This window comes from Microcebus murinus, chromosome 13, assembly GCF_040939455.1.
Source record: "Microcebus murinus isolate Inina chromosome 13, M.murinus_Inina_mat1.0, whole genome shotgun sequence".
NCBI lineage: Eukaryota > Metazoa > Chordata > Mammalia > Primates > Cheirogaleidae > Microcebus > Microcebus murinus.
In genome coordinates this window covers 49,780,602-49,797,480 of record NC_134116.1, presented here as the reverse complement: position 1 = coordinate 49,797,480, position 16,879 = coordinate 49,780,602, and positions in this window count along the sequence as shown.

The following is a 16,879-nucleotide window of genomic DNA, read 5'->3' as shown; positions in this document are numbered from 1 at the left end:
AAATTCTATATCATGTTTGTGTTATTCCCATTTATTGCCTGCAGAAAACATTCAGTAATGTTTTTGAGCTAAAGTTATGGAAATATTGGTTAAATCACTTAATATTTAGATCTCAATTTCATCTATAACTTGGTTATTCTGGGCTACATGCTTTTAATGCATATGCTAGCTCTGACACTCTATGATTCCAGATCTTTCTAGAGAAAAGTGGTAAATTCAGCTTCAGATAAAGCAAGAGAACTAACTCTTAGTTCAGAAACAGCCATAGCTCTAGGCTAGTTGTGACAAATTTGAAAACGTGGCTTCCCCTGATATTTGTTCCCTGATGTTTGGGGAACTCAGGGGACTTGTACTGGTCTAATAACCAAGAAATCTAAAGAATGTAAGAAGTTGGATTAAAGAGCATCACACAAACATTACTGTGTTGGACTTACCCACACATATGAAATTATGGTGAGGGAAAGAATGCCTGAGGGTCTCTATGTGGGTTGTGTCAGCTTCTGTCCAAGTGGATCACCCAAAGATGCAGAGTCTTTAGCAGGAAGAAGCTGGAGATAGAACAGTGATTCACTACAAGGAAAACACATCAGCTTTAAACCCCTGACAAGCCGAGTCACAGAGTTAAGACATAATAATAGTAGACTGTAAGAAAGGTTTGCCTGGTCCTTCCAACCTCTTCAGTTTGGGAGGGACCTGAGATGGGCTATGATGGGAGAACAGAAAAATGACCCATTTCTCTCATCCCACTGCAGGCACAAGCCCAGATTAATTCTTGCTCCCTGGCTCGAGGAGGAAAGATTTACCTCCAAATGAAGTTGGAAATTTTGACTGTTACACGGAAGGGACTGTTTTAGTTACTAAAATTAGATGTTTCAGAGATTAACTAGACTAGAAGATTTACCCTAAATTTCAAACTACTATAAAAGAGGGGAAAAAAGTAGCCTTACAGAGTGGGTTTGAATACGTCGTGAAGGAAAACAGTAAGGTTAGGTTTTTAAATATATATATTACTTTATAGTTCCAAATTCTTGCATTTTATTCTAATAATTAACCTACAAAGATTTGTTGAAAATTAGTATATGAGGAGATTCTTCCTATCCTTTTGAGTAATAAGATATATATGGCACTGTTCTCCAAGCTCTGTGAGATTCTACTCTGTATTTGCAGGATGATATGCCAATAATTATTCTTCAATGCATAATAAAATATATATAATTAATATAAGGCAAAGTTATAAATTTTTACTGAAAAGATCTGACAAGTTTTCATACAGCAAGGGCATTATCAAGGTCTCTTAGAGAATTTTTTTAAATAAAGGGAAGCAAAATAATAGCTTGATAACAATGGCAGAATAGTGAAAATATAAGGTGGTTAGAAAGGGAGAATAGAATACTATGAAAATAGAGTATGGCAAAATGAGGAATATTAAAAATAACATCTAAAATGGTATTTTTAATAAGGATATGACTTTTTAAATAAAAATTGTTTGTACTAAATTGTCATTTTGGTGCTATAGTAAGAGAAGATATAATTTTATGAGGTTGAGGACATTTCCATTTTGAAAAAATGCAGAATGTTTTTTTATTAAAAATCTATGCTATATTTATAGATTCTAAATTATCAATAAAATTCTAGAAAAAAATAAAATTCATATGAGTCCATATGAATTACTCTAAACAAATGCCAATGACATGCAGGTCCTTTTTGGGAAGGAGTGATATAAATGAAATGGAAAATATTATCTTTGGAATCAAATTATTGGCCATCTACATAAAGGGAATTATGAATCTTATAGTTATATTTAAATATAAACTCTATGAAACTGGGGAAATCTAGAGAAGCAAAAATAGAATATTTAAGATGATGGCAATGTATCATATTATGAGAGATTAAATAGTTTAGAAACTTTTAGTCTGGAAATGAAGAGAGTAAATTAGAACAGTTATGAATACCCTTTCTAAAAAGAAGAGAACAAGAGAAGGCTTCTTCACCCAATACCAACATGAATGAGCCCCTGTGTGGCATTTCTCAGTTATATAGAAGGGAACACTAGTTAAAATGAACACTGAAATGGATAAAGAGGATTAAAATTTTGCAAAACAATTGCCATGCAAATGCTTATGGACAGAGGGCACATGTCTTTAGCACTAAATGGTGTAGGCATAAAATAGAGTTTCTTGGGAAATGATTTACTGGCAGACAAGTACCAGAGCATACCCAATTCCTTGAGCTTTCCTGATTGCATAGCCTTGGCAGGGCAGAAATGAGCTCTTGCACCATGGCTGCAGTCCCAGTAGAGGGGGCTCTGGCCCATAAGGATCTATGCAATTATAGGCACAGCAGACAGGAGCATTTAGCTGGTGTGGAAAGTGGCCTTTTAGAAAGGAAGATGTCAAGAGAGAACAGCCAGTCTTCCACTGAGCTAGCTTAGACCTGCTCAGCCAGCACTCCGCTAAATTATTCAAAAGAGGGAGGAAAGTAATCCTCCAGATTTAGCAAATGAAAATACAAGATTCTCATTTACACTTGAATTTCAGATTAAAAAAAATAACTAATAAATTTGTAGTATAAAATATGTCTAGCAATACCTGGGATATACATACTAAAAAAAATAGTTGTTTATCTGGAATTCAAATTTAACTATTTGTATTTAATCTGGAAATCCTGTACCAGATTTATTTCTCTTCCGAGTGAGAGCAAATGCCCTCCTTGGTAGGCGGAACTGGACTCATGAGGAAAGCAGCTCAAGTATAAGTGATTATTGTGTTTAAGTGTCTCAAGCCAATGCTGACACAGTCTTCCCTGGCACATCATTCTTTCTTTTTACTTGTTGTGGCTTCTTGGAATTACTCCATTATCCCAGGGCTCCCAAGAATTCCACAGTAGAGGATTCAGAGCCTATTCTTTAAAACTGGACAGCTTTGGGTTTCATTTTCATTTTGCTATCACAAACAAGTTGCTTACCTTCCTCAAGCTAAAAATTATCATCTGTAAAGTGGATTTGTATAATAGCTGATGTAGATATTGTTGTAAGTAACTATTATAAGATACATCAAATGCATGGAATAGGGAATGATCACTAAAGGATAAGTATTGTTAATGTGATGTGTCCTCAGGTATATATTTTTCTAATTTGTGAAACTGAAGAATACTTTAAATCTGTAAATTTAAAAACAATTGTGAGGAAATAATATTTCAAATATTAGGTGGAATAAGCTGAAAATATAGTTCCTTGAGTTGGAATAGGTTCACAGAGAGGGGGTTAATAATGAAATCAAAATGGAATACTGAAAAAGAAAATATTTCACATATGTCTCCATGCTTAAATATTATCGAACACACTATGGTATTCTGGAACATATTACTTTTACAGCACCATGTAGGAAGGAGAATGCCAAAATGCCTGTCCTTTCATGTTTTCATAAATATAATCAAATGTAGGATTGCCCAAACATTAACCACTTAATGAAAAAGTTAAAATAACTTCTTTTGTCAGGCCCCCACCCCACCCTCAGTAATCATTCTGGATAGATTTTTGATAAAACATTACCTCAATCAAGCTTTTTAAATCTAGGGATTTAAAGACACTATATTGAATTATTATTTAAATAAAAAGCTTCTCTGTCATGAGACAGATGCTAAAATGTATGGTGTTGAGATTTCAGGCATGGTATGAAAAAATTTGTTAAAATTTAAATAAATGTTTTCATTTCCATAATGGTAATGACTTCTTATTGAAGGTATTGACACACTTGGGGATTCCTGCTGCAGGTCATAAACTACTCAAATGCTGTGGCCATCTTCTGAATTATGGTATTACAGTCATTTGGTGATCATCTATTATCCTATATATCATAATCTTTCATTTCTAGGCTTTGAGTGCATAATTGAAATAATATGTTGATGATTTATTATTAGTAATGTGAATCTATAAGTTATCCACTCTTGCAGAGTTTAGAGAAAATTTATTAGTATATGTCTCACTAAATTGATGAAATTCATAAATACAGCTTACATAAATATCATTTTTAAACTATTAATTTTTTTAGTACAGTTTCCCTAGCACCTTTTTATCATCTGATTTTGAAGAAACGTCTTTTTTTCAAGGATTAAATAACTGAGCTGTGAAATTAGTTGTTGTTGACAATATATATCAGATGAAAGTAGAATGGGAGGAGGACAAAGAAAGTAACTCTTCCTAGTGACTTCAGTGAGCCAAGTTCCTGGGAAATGCTTAGTGACAAACAATAAATCAAATGAGTGGAGGGAAGTGCCTTTTATGCAACTCATAATTAACCCTTGGAACCCTTCCATAATATTTTATGAAGGCAAATAACTTAGCAAGATTCAACAAGAAATTAGATACTATATCTGAATAAGAATATCACTTGCAGTTAATCTGCCTCCAGCAAAAATTATAGAGGTTATCAATGATTATGCCTATATTTTAAATGATCACAAGCTAATGCCAGAGAAGTTATGTTCTCTGAGATATAGCAGCAGAAGCTGAGCTAAATGTTTTGGATGTTGAATGCATCATGGTCTCTCCAAGATTTTAGTTCTCACAAATTTTATCCTTCAGAAATAGTTAGTAGTGTAAAAAATTTACCAGATTAGCCATATATATATATATATATATTTTTCTACCTGGATCTAAGCATTTGACTTTTCTTTCATCCTCCTTTTTTTTGTTAGAAATTTATTTATTTATTTTTTCCCAAATTCTGTTGGTACAAATATTGTTAGAGTTACATATCTTGCCCCTGCCCCCCTCCCCACCCTGTTCCGCCAGAGCTTCAAGCATGTCCAGTCTTCAAGTGGTGCGCCCTGCACCCACCATGAAAGTGCGTACCATCCTCCTTTTAATCCCACCCTCACTCATATTTTTTATGACAAAGCCAATATTTTCACTTTGCCCTTCAACTCTGGATAGTGAAGGCAATAAATAGCATCGAAAGTTTCCTTGAATAGTTTTCAGTGATGAAATGAAATTTAATCATATCACCATCTCAGATATTACATTAGGCAGTAGACAAGAGAGAGTCTTTTTCATTGGACTTGGTAGGTTTGTGATGGTGAACATGTATATGCTGTATCTTCTCACCATACTAAGCTGCTTTGGAAGAATGAGAATGAGTGAGCAAGAACTCCAGAAAATAAAGCACATCATGATTTTTCAGATTAAATTTAACCAGCATTTACAAAAATGTAAAATTAGACATTTCCTTGAGAAGTAGGTCCAAAGAAAATCTGAGCAGTCACATTATTTAAAGACAAAAAAGGAAGTTTGACGGATGGTCTTCTTCCTGCCTTCACTTGTCTCTTCTAGTAATATTGAGTATTGGGGTTTTAGTATTTTTATATTCATTTTAGTATGTACCTTGCCATGAGATTTTACTTACATCATGACAAGATAGAGAAGGTGATGGTGCAGGAAAAATCAAAGCATAGCACAGTTGTGGCAAAATGAGAAACTGTCAGTTTGTATCATTGGAATACTATGTCTCCATTAGGAATCAGTTCAACCTGTATCATTTTAGCCATATTTTTTCTATTGGGAAAAATATTATATCTTTAGTTATTAAGCTCATCATTTTTCAGAATAAATATTTTTTAATAATAATCAGAAAATACAATGATAATTTGATAGGCTTTCAAATTCAGTTATCACTTAAACTTTTTTTTTTGCAGGAAATGTTTAATGTAAAGAATTATTAATTAAAACATGGCATTGTGGTAATAGGGAATTGGCTATTCAAAGGTAATGATAGTGCTAAAGCATATAGGAATAGCAGATATAGGTAAGGGCCACTGTCTTTAGGGTTAAGAAAGAATCCCTCCACTATGCTCAAGGTGAGATCTAGGTCTCATTGGAGAGGATGTGAATCACTGACTGGTAGAAAAGTCCACTGAGGTGCTTCACCAGCAGGACTCACTGCTGTCTTCCCTGGAGTGCAGGGCATGGCCCCAAGGGAGATGCCATGCCTAAGAACACATTACAAAACCACACAAGAGAGTTCGAGAGGAGTTCCTATATACTGGTGACCACTGGACTACCATGCTTTCCACAAACCTGGGTGCCACTGAAGCTGTGTGTGTTACAAGAGCCTGGAGAGAAGAGAAAACTAGAACCTGGAAGAAAATCCCCTTCATTCTCAAGTGTCCCTCCAGTTCCCTCTACTGACAAAGTGTAGTATCATGCCAACAGGCAAACGAGAAATATTTAAAAGGTCCATCTCCCATATCTCAGAGAAGGCTATGAAGGGTATATTTGGAACTGACAGGCAATACATACATAATCGCTCCAAACATTTTTTTTTTTATCTTTTTGTCATTTTCTACTACCTGGAATATTTTCTTAACTTTATCTTGTAATACTTTATTGGATTTTTTATTTCACTTTATATATGTATGTATGTATAACACATAACACATATAACACACACATAATTTATAAGATTTATTTCTTGTTTTCCATTATTTTTTATAGCATCCTCTTTTTTCTTACAGATACAACTTCTAAGCTTATATTATTAATACATTTTGGTTCAGAAGTTTTATGTTATTCCCTGCCTCATCTGCTTTCTTCCAGACTTTCTTTTTATATTTATTTGTTTAGGATGTTCCCTGTCATTTTGGAAAATTCCAAACTATCAGTTGATTCTTTCACTGCTTGTTCTCCTTTTAGGCACAAGAAACCGATTGGAAGCTTTGAGCACATGGGTGGGGTTTATCACTAGGCTTCCATATCAGAATGAAGGGGTAGCCAATCACTAATTTCATTGATTGATCACAACAGCCCTATTGGAAAGTCATTTTCTAGAGCCATTCATATTTCCTCCATTATTCTGCTATTGATCTCTGGACAAAACTGTGATAGTTAATGAGAACTCCAAAGGTGGAACAATATTCAACTTCTGTATGTTTAATGTACATGGATATTCAATCAGCTCTACTCAATTTTCACTGTCCTCTGATATCTATTGTTATATATTGACTTCTTAGAACAAATTAATTTATTTTTCATCTGTGTAGACCTTTATTTTGTGGTACTGCCTCCTTTTTGAATCCTACTTCTTCAATCTCTAAAACTTGGTGAAGGTTCTCATGTACTATCCTTCTTCCATTCTTTAGATTTATATGATTTTTTAAATTTTCAGAAATGCATTTGGAAAGGAAAAGATAAATGTATTCTCTCATTGTATTTTTTTATTTTCAGAATATTTAGGGGTTATAAATGTTTTTGTTACATGAATTGCTTTTATAATGCTTGAGTCACAGCTATAAGTGTACACATCACCTGAATAGTGTTCATTGTACCCATAATGTAGGTTTTTGTCCCTCCCTTCCTGCTTTCTCTCCTTCTGCTTGGTTTCCACTGAGTTTTAATTCTCTCTGTGCATGTGCACTTATTGGTTAGATCCAATTTAATAAAGAGTACATGTGATTTTTTTTCCATTCTTTAGATATTTCACTTAGGATAATGGTCTACAGTTCCATCCAGATTATTGCCAAAGTCATTAATTCATCATTTTTTGGCTGAGTAGTACTCTGTGGTGTTTGTGTGTGTGTGTGTGTATACCACATTTTATTAATCAACTCATGAATTTCTGAGTACTTGGGCTGATTTCACATCTTTGCATTAGTAAACTGTGCTGCAATAAACATTCTAGTGCAGGCATCTTTTTGATAATATGACCTCTTTTCATTTGGGTAGATACCCTGTAGTAGGATTGCTGAATAAAATATTAGGTCTACTTTTAGTTCTTTGAGAAATCTCCATACTGTTTTCCATAGAGATTGTACTAATTTTCAGTCTCACTGTATATAAGCATTCCTTTTTCTCTGCATCCATGGCAGCATCTATTGTTTTTGGAATTTTTAATAAAAGCCATTCTAACAGGGGTAAGGTGATATCTCATTGTGGTTTTAATTGCATTTCCTTGATGATTAATGGCATCGAACATTTTTTTTTCATATATTTGTTGACCATTTCTCTGCCTTCCTTTGAAAAGTTTCTGTTCATGTTTTTGGACTATTTTTAATGGTCTTTTTTTTTTTGATGATTTGTTTGAGTTCTTTGCAGATTCTGGATATTAGCCCTTCATAAGATATATAGTTTGTGAATATTTTCTCCCATTTTGTAGGTTGTCTCTGTGTTCTCTTAATTATTTCCTTAGCTCTCTAGAAGTTTCTTTAATTTAATCCAATCTAATTTATTTATTTTTGTTGTTGCTATAATTGCCATTGGGGACTTAGCCATAAATTATTGGCCTAGGCTGATATCTAGAAGGGTTTTTTTCTACATTTTCTTCTAGAATGACTTATAGTTTCATGCATTAAACTTAAGTCTTTTATCCATCTTGAATTAATTTTTTGTGAGTGGTGAAAGATAGGGCTCCTATTCCATTCTGCTGCATGTGGCTGTCCAATTTTCCCAGCACCATTTATTAAATAGGGCTTCTTTTCCTGAGTGTGTATTCAATACAATGCTGTTTTAGTTACTATAGCCTTATAGTATAGATTTAAGTCTGATAATGTGATGCCCACAGATTTGTTCTTTTTGCTTAAGATTGCTTGGGCTATTTGAGCTATTTTCTGGTTCTAAATGAAGCATATAATTATTTTTTATAGATCTGTGAAATATGACATTGATATTTTGATGAAAATTGCATTGGATCTGTAAATCACTTTGAGTAGGATAGACATTTTAACAATATTAATTCTAGCGATCCATAAACATGATATGTTTTTCTATTTATGACATTTTTCCTCAATATTTCATAGTTCCCCTTGTGGAGCTCTTTCACCTCCTTGATTAAATATATTCCTAGGTATTTTATTTTATTTGTAGCTATCATTAATGGTGTTGAATCTTTGATTTGATTCTCAGCTTGATTGTTATTGGCATAAGGAAAGGCTACTGATTTGTGTAATTTTCACTTTGTATCCTGAAACTTTGCTGAATTTATCAATTCCAGGTGTCTCCTGGTGGTATCCTAGGGGTTGGCTAGATATGAGATCATATCATCAACAAAAAGCAATAGTTTGACCTCCTCTTTTCCAGTTTGTATGCCTTACTTTATTTTTATTGCCTGATTGCTCTGGCTTGGCCTTCCAGCACTATGTTGAGTAGAAGTGGTGATAGTGGGCATCCTTGTCTTGTTCCAGTTTTTATGGGGAATGTTTTCAACTTTTCCCCATTCAGCATGATGTTGGCTGTGTGTTTGTCATTAATGGCTTTTATAATTTTGAGATATATTTCTTCTATGCCTAGTTTATTGAGGGTTTATGTCATGAAAGGGTGCTGGATTTTGTCAAATGCTTTTCTGCATCTATTGAGATGATCATATGGTCATTGTTTTTGTTTATGTGGTGAATCATATTTATTGATTCACTTATGTTGAACTATCCTTGCATACCTGGGATGAAGCCCACTTGCTCATGGTGGATTATTTTTTTTATATGCTGTTGAATTCTGTTTGACAATTTTTAAAACTATTTTTATTTATTAATTTTTATTTCAGAGTATAATGGGGTATAAATGTTTAGTTACATAAATATGGTAATATAATATGGTACAAAATATGGTACAAAAGTATTGTACCATTTGATTCAAAGTTATAAGTGTGCCCATCCCCCAGATAGTGTACATTGTAAATGTTAGGTATGAATTTACGCATCCCTTCCTTCCCTCCCATCTGCTTAATTTCCCATGATTGTTATTTCCATATGTGCACATAAATGTTTATTGATTAGTTTCAATTTAATGGTGAGTACATGTGGTGTTTGTTTTTAATTCTTCTGATATTTCTTCTGATATTTCATTTAAAAGAATGGTCTTCAGCTCCATCCAAGATAACACAAGAGGTATTAGCTCACCCTTTTTTATGGCTGAGTAATATTCCATGGTATACATGTACCACATTTTATTAATCCACTTATGTATTGATGGGCACTTAGGTTGTTTCCACATCTTTGCAATTTTGCATTATGCTGCTATAAGCATTCAAGTGCAGGTGTCTGTTTTATAGAATGTGTTTTTTTCCTTCGGGTAAATTCCCAGTAATGAATGGGATTGCTGGATCAAATGATAGTTCTACTTTTAGTTCTTTGAGGTATCTCCATACTATTTTCCATAATAGTTGTACTAGTTTAACTCCCACCAGCAGCGTATGAGTGTTCCTGTCTCTCAGCATCTGTGCCAACATTTGTTGTTTGGGGACTTTTTGATAAAAGCCATTCTGTCTGGAGTTAAGTGATATCTCATTGTGGTTTTGATTTTTATTTCCCTGATGATTAAAGATGGTGAGCATTTTTTCACCTTTTTTTTGGCCATTAGTCTATCTACAGTTTTAATTCATCTATATTTGTCTTCTATAATGGGGCTGACTATGAAAAAGCAATATTTTGACCAGAATAATGATCAAAATATTTTGACCAGAATTTGGTATCAAGGTATGAATAAACCATATCAATAGCATTTTTAAAAATATATTTGTAAGAGCAGTTATTATTAAATTAGGCTACTCTTCTGTTCATGTTTTTCTGAAGACTTTTGCTCATAGAATACAACATATAACCCTGGCGAACATAAACTAAGAGAAATTGAAACATCCTTCCATAAAGCCATAAATTAGATGATGGTAGCAATAACTGAATATTTTATAGTACAATCCTCAGAGTGTTTTTCCTTAAGTTAGAATAGCATAAATTGTCAAGCAGTACAGTTGTAATATAATGTGTAAGAGATCAACTTAGTCTAATATTTAATTTGTACTTATTAATATGAATATTTTGTGTATATAATTTATTTGAAAGTTTAGTCCTCTAACCTGTTCCAGTAATCACAGCCATAGTAAAAGCTACCCTCTGGCTACATATCTCATTATGAAACTCAAATTCTAGTTAACATGAGAAGCTGCACTGATATATTCTGAATATATCAATGCATATATAATATGAATGTATTGATGCAGAAACTCTCAACAGCTACATTTTTCTTCATTGAAATTTTTCAATTTAGAAACAATCTGCTATGTTTTCCCCAGGTAGGTGAACAATTATTGGCAATTTGGAGGTACACAAATGCTTTAGTATTATAGAAAAGCAAACCACTGTGGTGGTTCCAGAATCTTCATGTTTAATTAGCAAGCTTACTATTAACTAAATTTTGTTTCTTTATCCTTATTTAGAAATTAAGGCAGACAGTAGAATTTTTTAACTTAAATAAGGAAAGGCCTTTATATTGGTTGGGTTCAAGTTTATGAGTTTTGCTGTTAGAGCATTTCAGATAAAGACACAAAGCAGGAAGACAGGAATGAAAGAAAACTTGGCTATTATCGGGCAGGAATGTTTCTTGGTATTTTCTATCCACATGTATATGTACATTGAAGGTTCACATAAATTCTTTTGTAAGTTGGTCTCATTTACTTCATCTATAAAATTAAGATAATGAGGTACATCTTAAGTTATAGGGAGCAGTTATCTGACATGCACAGAAAAATCATCTTTTCATTTGGTGGTTCAGTGTACATCCTCTGGTTATATTCACTATATTTACTGAATCCCAGTTTTGCCTGTCACCAGCTATACATCTTGAGCAATAGGATATGTACTTCTACAACTTTGTTTCCTATTAATACTGTAACAAATCACCACACATTTAGAGGCTTAAAATGACAAATATTTATTTTCTTACAATAGACAGAAAAATCTATCTGCCAGCTCATAAGTGTGACATGGGTCTCACTGAGCTAAATCAGCATGTTGGCAGCGGTACATTCCTTTCTGAGGCTGTAGGGGAGAATCTACCTCCTGACCTTTTCTTGGTTCTAGAGGCTGCCCACATTCCTTGGCTCATAAAACCCTTCCTTCATCTTCAATGCCAGCAATGGTGGGTTGAATTTTTCTCACATTATGCCACTCGGACTACAGGTAAGAAAGATTATCCACTTTAAGGATCCATAGTATTACATTGGATTCAACCAGATAGTCCAAAATAATAATCTCCCTATTTTAAGGTCAGATGATTAGCAACCTTAATTCCATACTCAGCTTTAACCTTCATTCTCCTTTTCCATGTAACCTTGCATATCCAAAAGTTCTTAGAATTAGGACATTGACATCTTAGGGGTGGTTATTGTTCTGCCTGCCATGTCGGCTTTACCCAGTGTTTCCTAGTAGCTCTCTAAAATGGTCATACCAGCTATACCCCACAAGTAGTGGATGAGAGTTCCTTTTCTCTGCACTGGGCTAACACTAAGTGTTGTTGGCTATTTATATTTTTGACAATCTGAAGTCTCTTATTATTGATTTAAATTTTATTTTCTCAATGACTAGTGAAATTGAATTTGTGATATGTTCACAGATTACTTTGGTTCCTCTTTTGAGAATTACTTTCATATCTATTCTTTTGCCAGCTACATTGTTTTTTGTTTTCATGTTAATTTTAGGAGTTATTTTATAATATATTCGCTATATTAATTCTTGGTGGATTAAATGCATTCTCCTAGATCGTAGCCCTATTTAAAAATTCATTTACCTGATATTTATATGCAAATTAAAATTTTAATGCAACCAAATTTATTAATTTTTTAATAGTTTGTGCTATTTGAGTCTCATTTAAGAAATCATTCCTAATCTTAGGTGAAAAGATAATGCCTGTATTTTGAATACTTCTAAAAATTTTTCTTAACACATTCAGGTATTTAATTAACTTGGAACTTTCAATGTGCTATAAGGCAGAGATCTAATTTTATTTTGTTTTCCATATGAAAAAAATTGTTTGAATTCCATAAACTGAATTTTCAATTATTTCCTCATACCTTTTCTCTTTCTCAAAGCCTGCCATTATAACTTGTTGGTTTTCTGATTTCTAGTCAAATTACAATCTTCTGTCTTTATCCCCTTATCTGAAGTTCATAACACTGCACAATCCTTACAAACCTTCATTATCTGGTGATCTGCTGTATCTTAACCCGGGTACTAAGTATACTTGCATAATAATTAGGTTTTCTGCAGTAATAAATGATTCTTTTTAAACATTTTTGGTTGTAGTTACAAAAGTTTTGTCACTTTCATTACATGGTGGCTCCTCATCTGTTGCTCTTCTGTTTCTGCTCCATATATCTTTTCATTTCTAAGTCCTAGCATAGGAAGGAAAAGCTCTGGGAAGTGCCATTTGTGTGACACAGGAAAAAGAGAAAGAATGTTGGCAAATCAGGCAAGGACTTGCAAAACCCCTACTTGGATGTGGACCACATCACATCTACTCATTTCCATTTGCCAAAGCAAGTCACATGGCTAAGTACTGTGGTAATTGGACAAGGGAATACACTGCTCCAATAGAAGATACAGATAGAGGCTGGGCGCAGTGGCTCACACCTGTAATCCTAGCACTCTGGGAGGCTGAGGCCAAGGTGGATCGCTGAAGGTCAGGAGTTCGAAACTAGCCTGAGCAAGAGTGAGACCCTGTCTCTACTAAAAATAGAAAGAAATTAATTGGCCAACTAAAAATATATAGAAAAAATTAGCCAGACATGGTGGTGCATGCCTGTAGTCCCAGCTACTAGGCAGGCTGAGGCAGGAGGATGCTTGAGCCCAGGAGTTTGAGGTTGCTGTGAGCTAGGCTGACACTATGGCACTCTAGCCCAGGCAAGAGAGCAAGACTCTGTCTCAAAAAAAAAAAAAAAAAAAAAGATACAGATAGGCACATCATAAAGAACAAAGGACATATGATTCTCTTTCAGGATAGGAAAGTGACTATTTGGAAAAAAAATTAATCAATCTGCCAGAATAAATATTCAGTTTACTATTTATATTAGTTAATTATACATGTTTTATACATTTGCATATTTGATATATTTTAATCTGAAAATAGTGAATTAATAATCTATACATACAGGTAAAGAATTGTCACTGAATGCAGTTACAAATGAATGTAAAATGTGAAACAATTTAAGAGAGACATGCGGATTGCATTCAGAAACTCCAGTGGAACTAATGGTGTCCTGAAATTTGAAAGATAAGATAGAGGGCATTTTCTAGAAATAAAGAATGTTGAGTCTACAGATTAAATAAAGGAGCTCACAGAGAGCCAAGCAATATGAATAAAGAAAAAGTAAAGGAGGGTTTAAATATAAGAGAGGAATTGATTGAACCTATTATTAATGTGGTGTTAATAAAGCTTGGTACTTAAAACATGAGATGTAATATATTATATTCATCCACTTTTAATTCATCCTGAACTTATTTTCATAGGTTGTACACAGTTTCCTTTCTACTCCTTAAATCTTCACATACTATTTCAGGCATACTGAACTTAGAATATTTTTTGTAAACAGCCATATTCTTTCATTCCTGCCCTTGATGTTCTCATTCCGTGATCTTTGCTTCATCGTTCATTGTGCCAACAGTTTATCACTCCATTCTCTGTGCTTCACTGATCTTTATACATACTTTTGCCATAGTGTTTATCACTCGTGGTTTTCTGTGTTTCTACTTAATCATCAACCACTAGTCCCTGTAAGAGTCTTGCATATAGGATAAAGTCACAGGGTATTTGATTAGTGAGTAAGTTGTATCTTTCGGGTTTTTTTTTTTTTTTTTTTAAAGATTTTCCTTCAACTGTTCTGCTGAAATGTATCCCATCATTTAATCTAGTAAATATTAATAGTTTTCAGTGGTGGTGCTATATCATTAAGGTAGGGTAACAGAGAGGAATAGAAATGATTTGAGGAAATTACCTCTGCAAAGGAACTATGGAGAGGGAGTAAAAACTCTTCCTTAAATGGTGACACTTTTTTTTTTGAGACAGAGTCTCACTCTGCTGCCTGGACTAGAGTGCCATAATGTCAGCCTAGCTCACAGCAAACTCAAACTCCTGGGCTTAAGCAATCCTTCTGCCTCAGCCTCCCAAGTAGCTGGGACTACAGGAATGTGCCACCATGACAGCTAATTTTTTTTCCTGTATTTTTAGTTGGCCAATTAATTTCTTTCTATTTTTAATAGAGGTGGGGTCTTGCTCTTGCTCAGGCTGGTTTTGAGCAGCTGACTTTGAGTGATCTGCCCTCCTTGGCCTCCCAGAGTGCTAGAATTACAGGCATGAGCCACCGCACCCTGCCAATGGTGACACTTTGAGTGGTTATTATAGTTCAAATCTTCTGTCAAAAAATAATTAACTTAAAGGGGATAGCAGGAAAATTAAGAGATGGCCATTCATTCATTTTTCTCATTGCTGTAAAAATAATTTATTATTATAATGACTTTAAGTATAAAGCAACACAAACAATTACTTGGCTAGTGATAAACTATTTGTTGCAGCACAATTCACAATTCCAGAGATGTGGAATGACCTCAAGTGTCTATCAATTCATGATTAGATTAAATGTGGTAAATAATAAAATGTGGTATATCTATACCATGGAGTACTATTCAGCCATAAGAAATCATGAATTAATATCTTTTGCAATAATCCGGATCAAACTGGAGACCATTATCCTAAGTGAAGTATCTAAAGAATGGAAAAATAAGCACCACATGTACTCACCATCAAATTGGTTTTAATTAATTAATACTTAAGTACACATATAGGAATAGCATTCATTGGGTGTTGGGCAGATGGGAGGGGGGAGGAAAGATGGGTATATACATATATAGTGAGTGCAATGCACACTGTCTGGGAAATGGACACACTTGAAGCTCTGATTGGGGGGGGCAGAGGGGGACAAGGGCAATATACATAACCTAAACATTTGTACCCCCATAATATGCTGAAATTTAAAAAAAAGAATGGAAAAGCAAACACACATGCACTCACTATTAAACTGGAACTAAATGATGACCACACATGCACAGTTTCCTTTCTACTCCTTAAATCTTCACATACTATTTCAGGCATACTGAACTTAGAATATTTTTTGTAAACAGCCATATTCTTTCATTCCTGCCCTTGATGTTCTCATTCCGTGATCTTTGCTTCATCGTTCATTGTGCCAACAGTTTATCACTTCATTCTCTGTGCTTCACTGATCTTTATACATACTTTTGCCAGAGTAAAGTGAAACTCAGAGTAAAGTGAAACTCAGTGGAAATCAACTAGGGGGCAGGCAGGAGGAAGAGAGGAGCAAAAACCTACCTAATGAGTATGGTGAACACTATTTGGGTGATGGGCACACCTACAGCCAGGACTCCAGCATTACAAAAGGAATCCATGTAACCTGAAATATTTGTACCCACTTAATATTTTGAAATTAAAAAAAAAATCTTTGAGAATATATCCCTTACAAATTGTGGTAAAATATGTATTCTTTAATTATAAAATATAAATCTGAATAATATTTCCCTATGGTATTTCTTATGGTGTGAACTCAAACTCTATTTTTACTATAAATAAGTAAAAGTTGACTTACCGAAGAGCTTTCATGACCTATAATGGAGCCAAATTTTGTGTTACAAATATTGAAGAAATATACAATGATAACTATTAAAGAGATTTTTATAATTCTCAGTGAAAAAGAGAGCTGCGCTATCAGTGTCAATTTAACACAGTTTAGGATAATAAAATACCCTCCAGGTTACAGAATAAAGCAAAGTTGAAAGCTGCAGTATGATAGATTTTTTTTTTTTCTTGAGTGGCCTAATTTTTGAGCTAATTTATTTCCAGTATTCTCTTTAGAATGCTCAGTAAAATATTATGTGGTTAAATTTGATATTTGATTTTCTGGGGTGCTTTTAAAAATAAGTTTGTCAAATGAATGTCTGATTTGGGGGATGAATAGCTTGAGTTATTATATCTTTGAACATTATATTTTTATCTTTGAGACATTTAGAGAAAAATATAAATATTTATTCTTGTAGTAGTGGAGAAGCTTGAAAA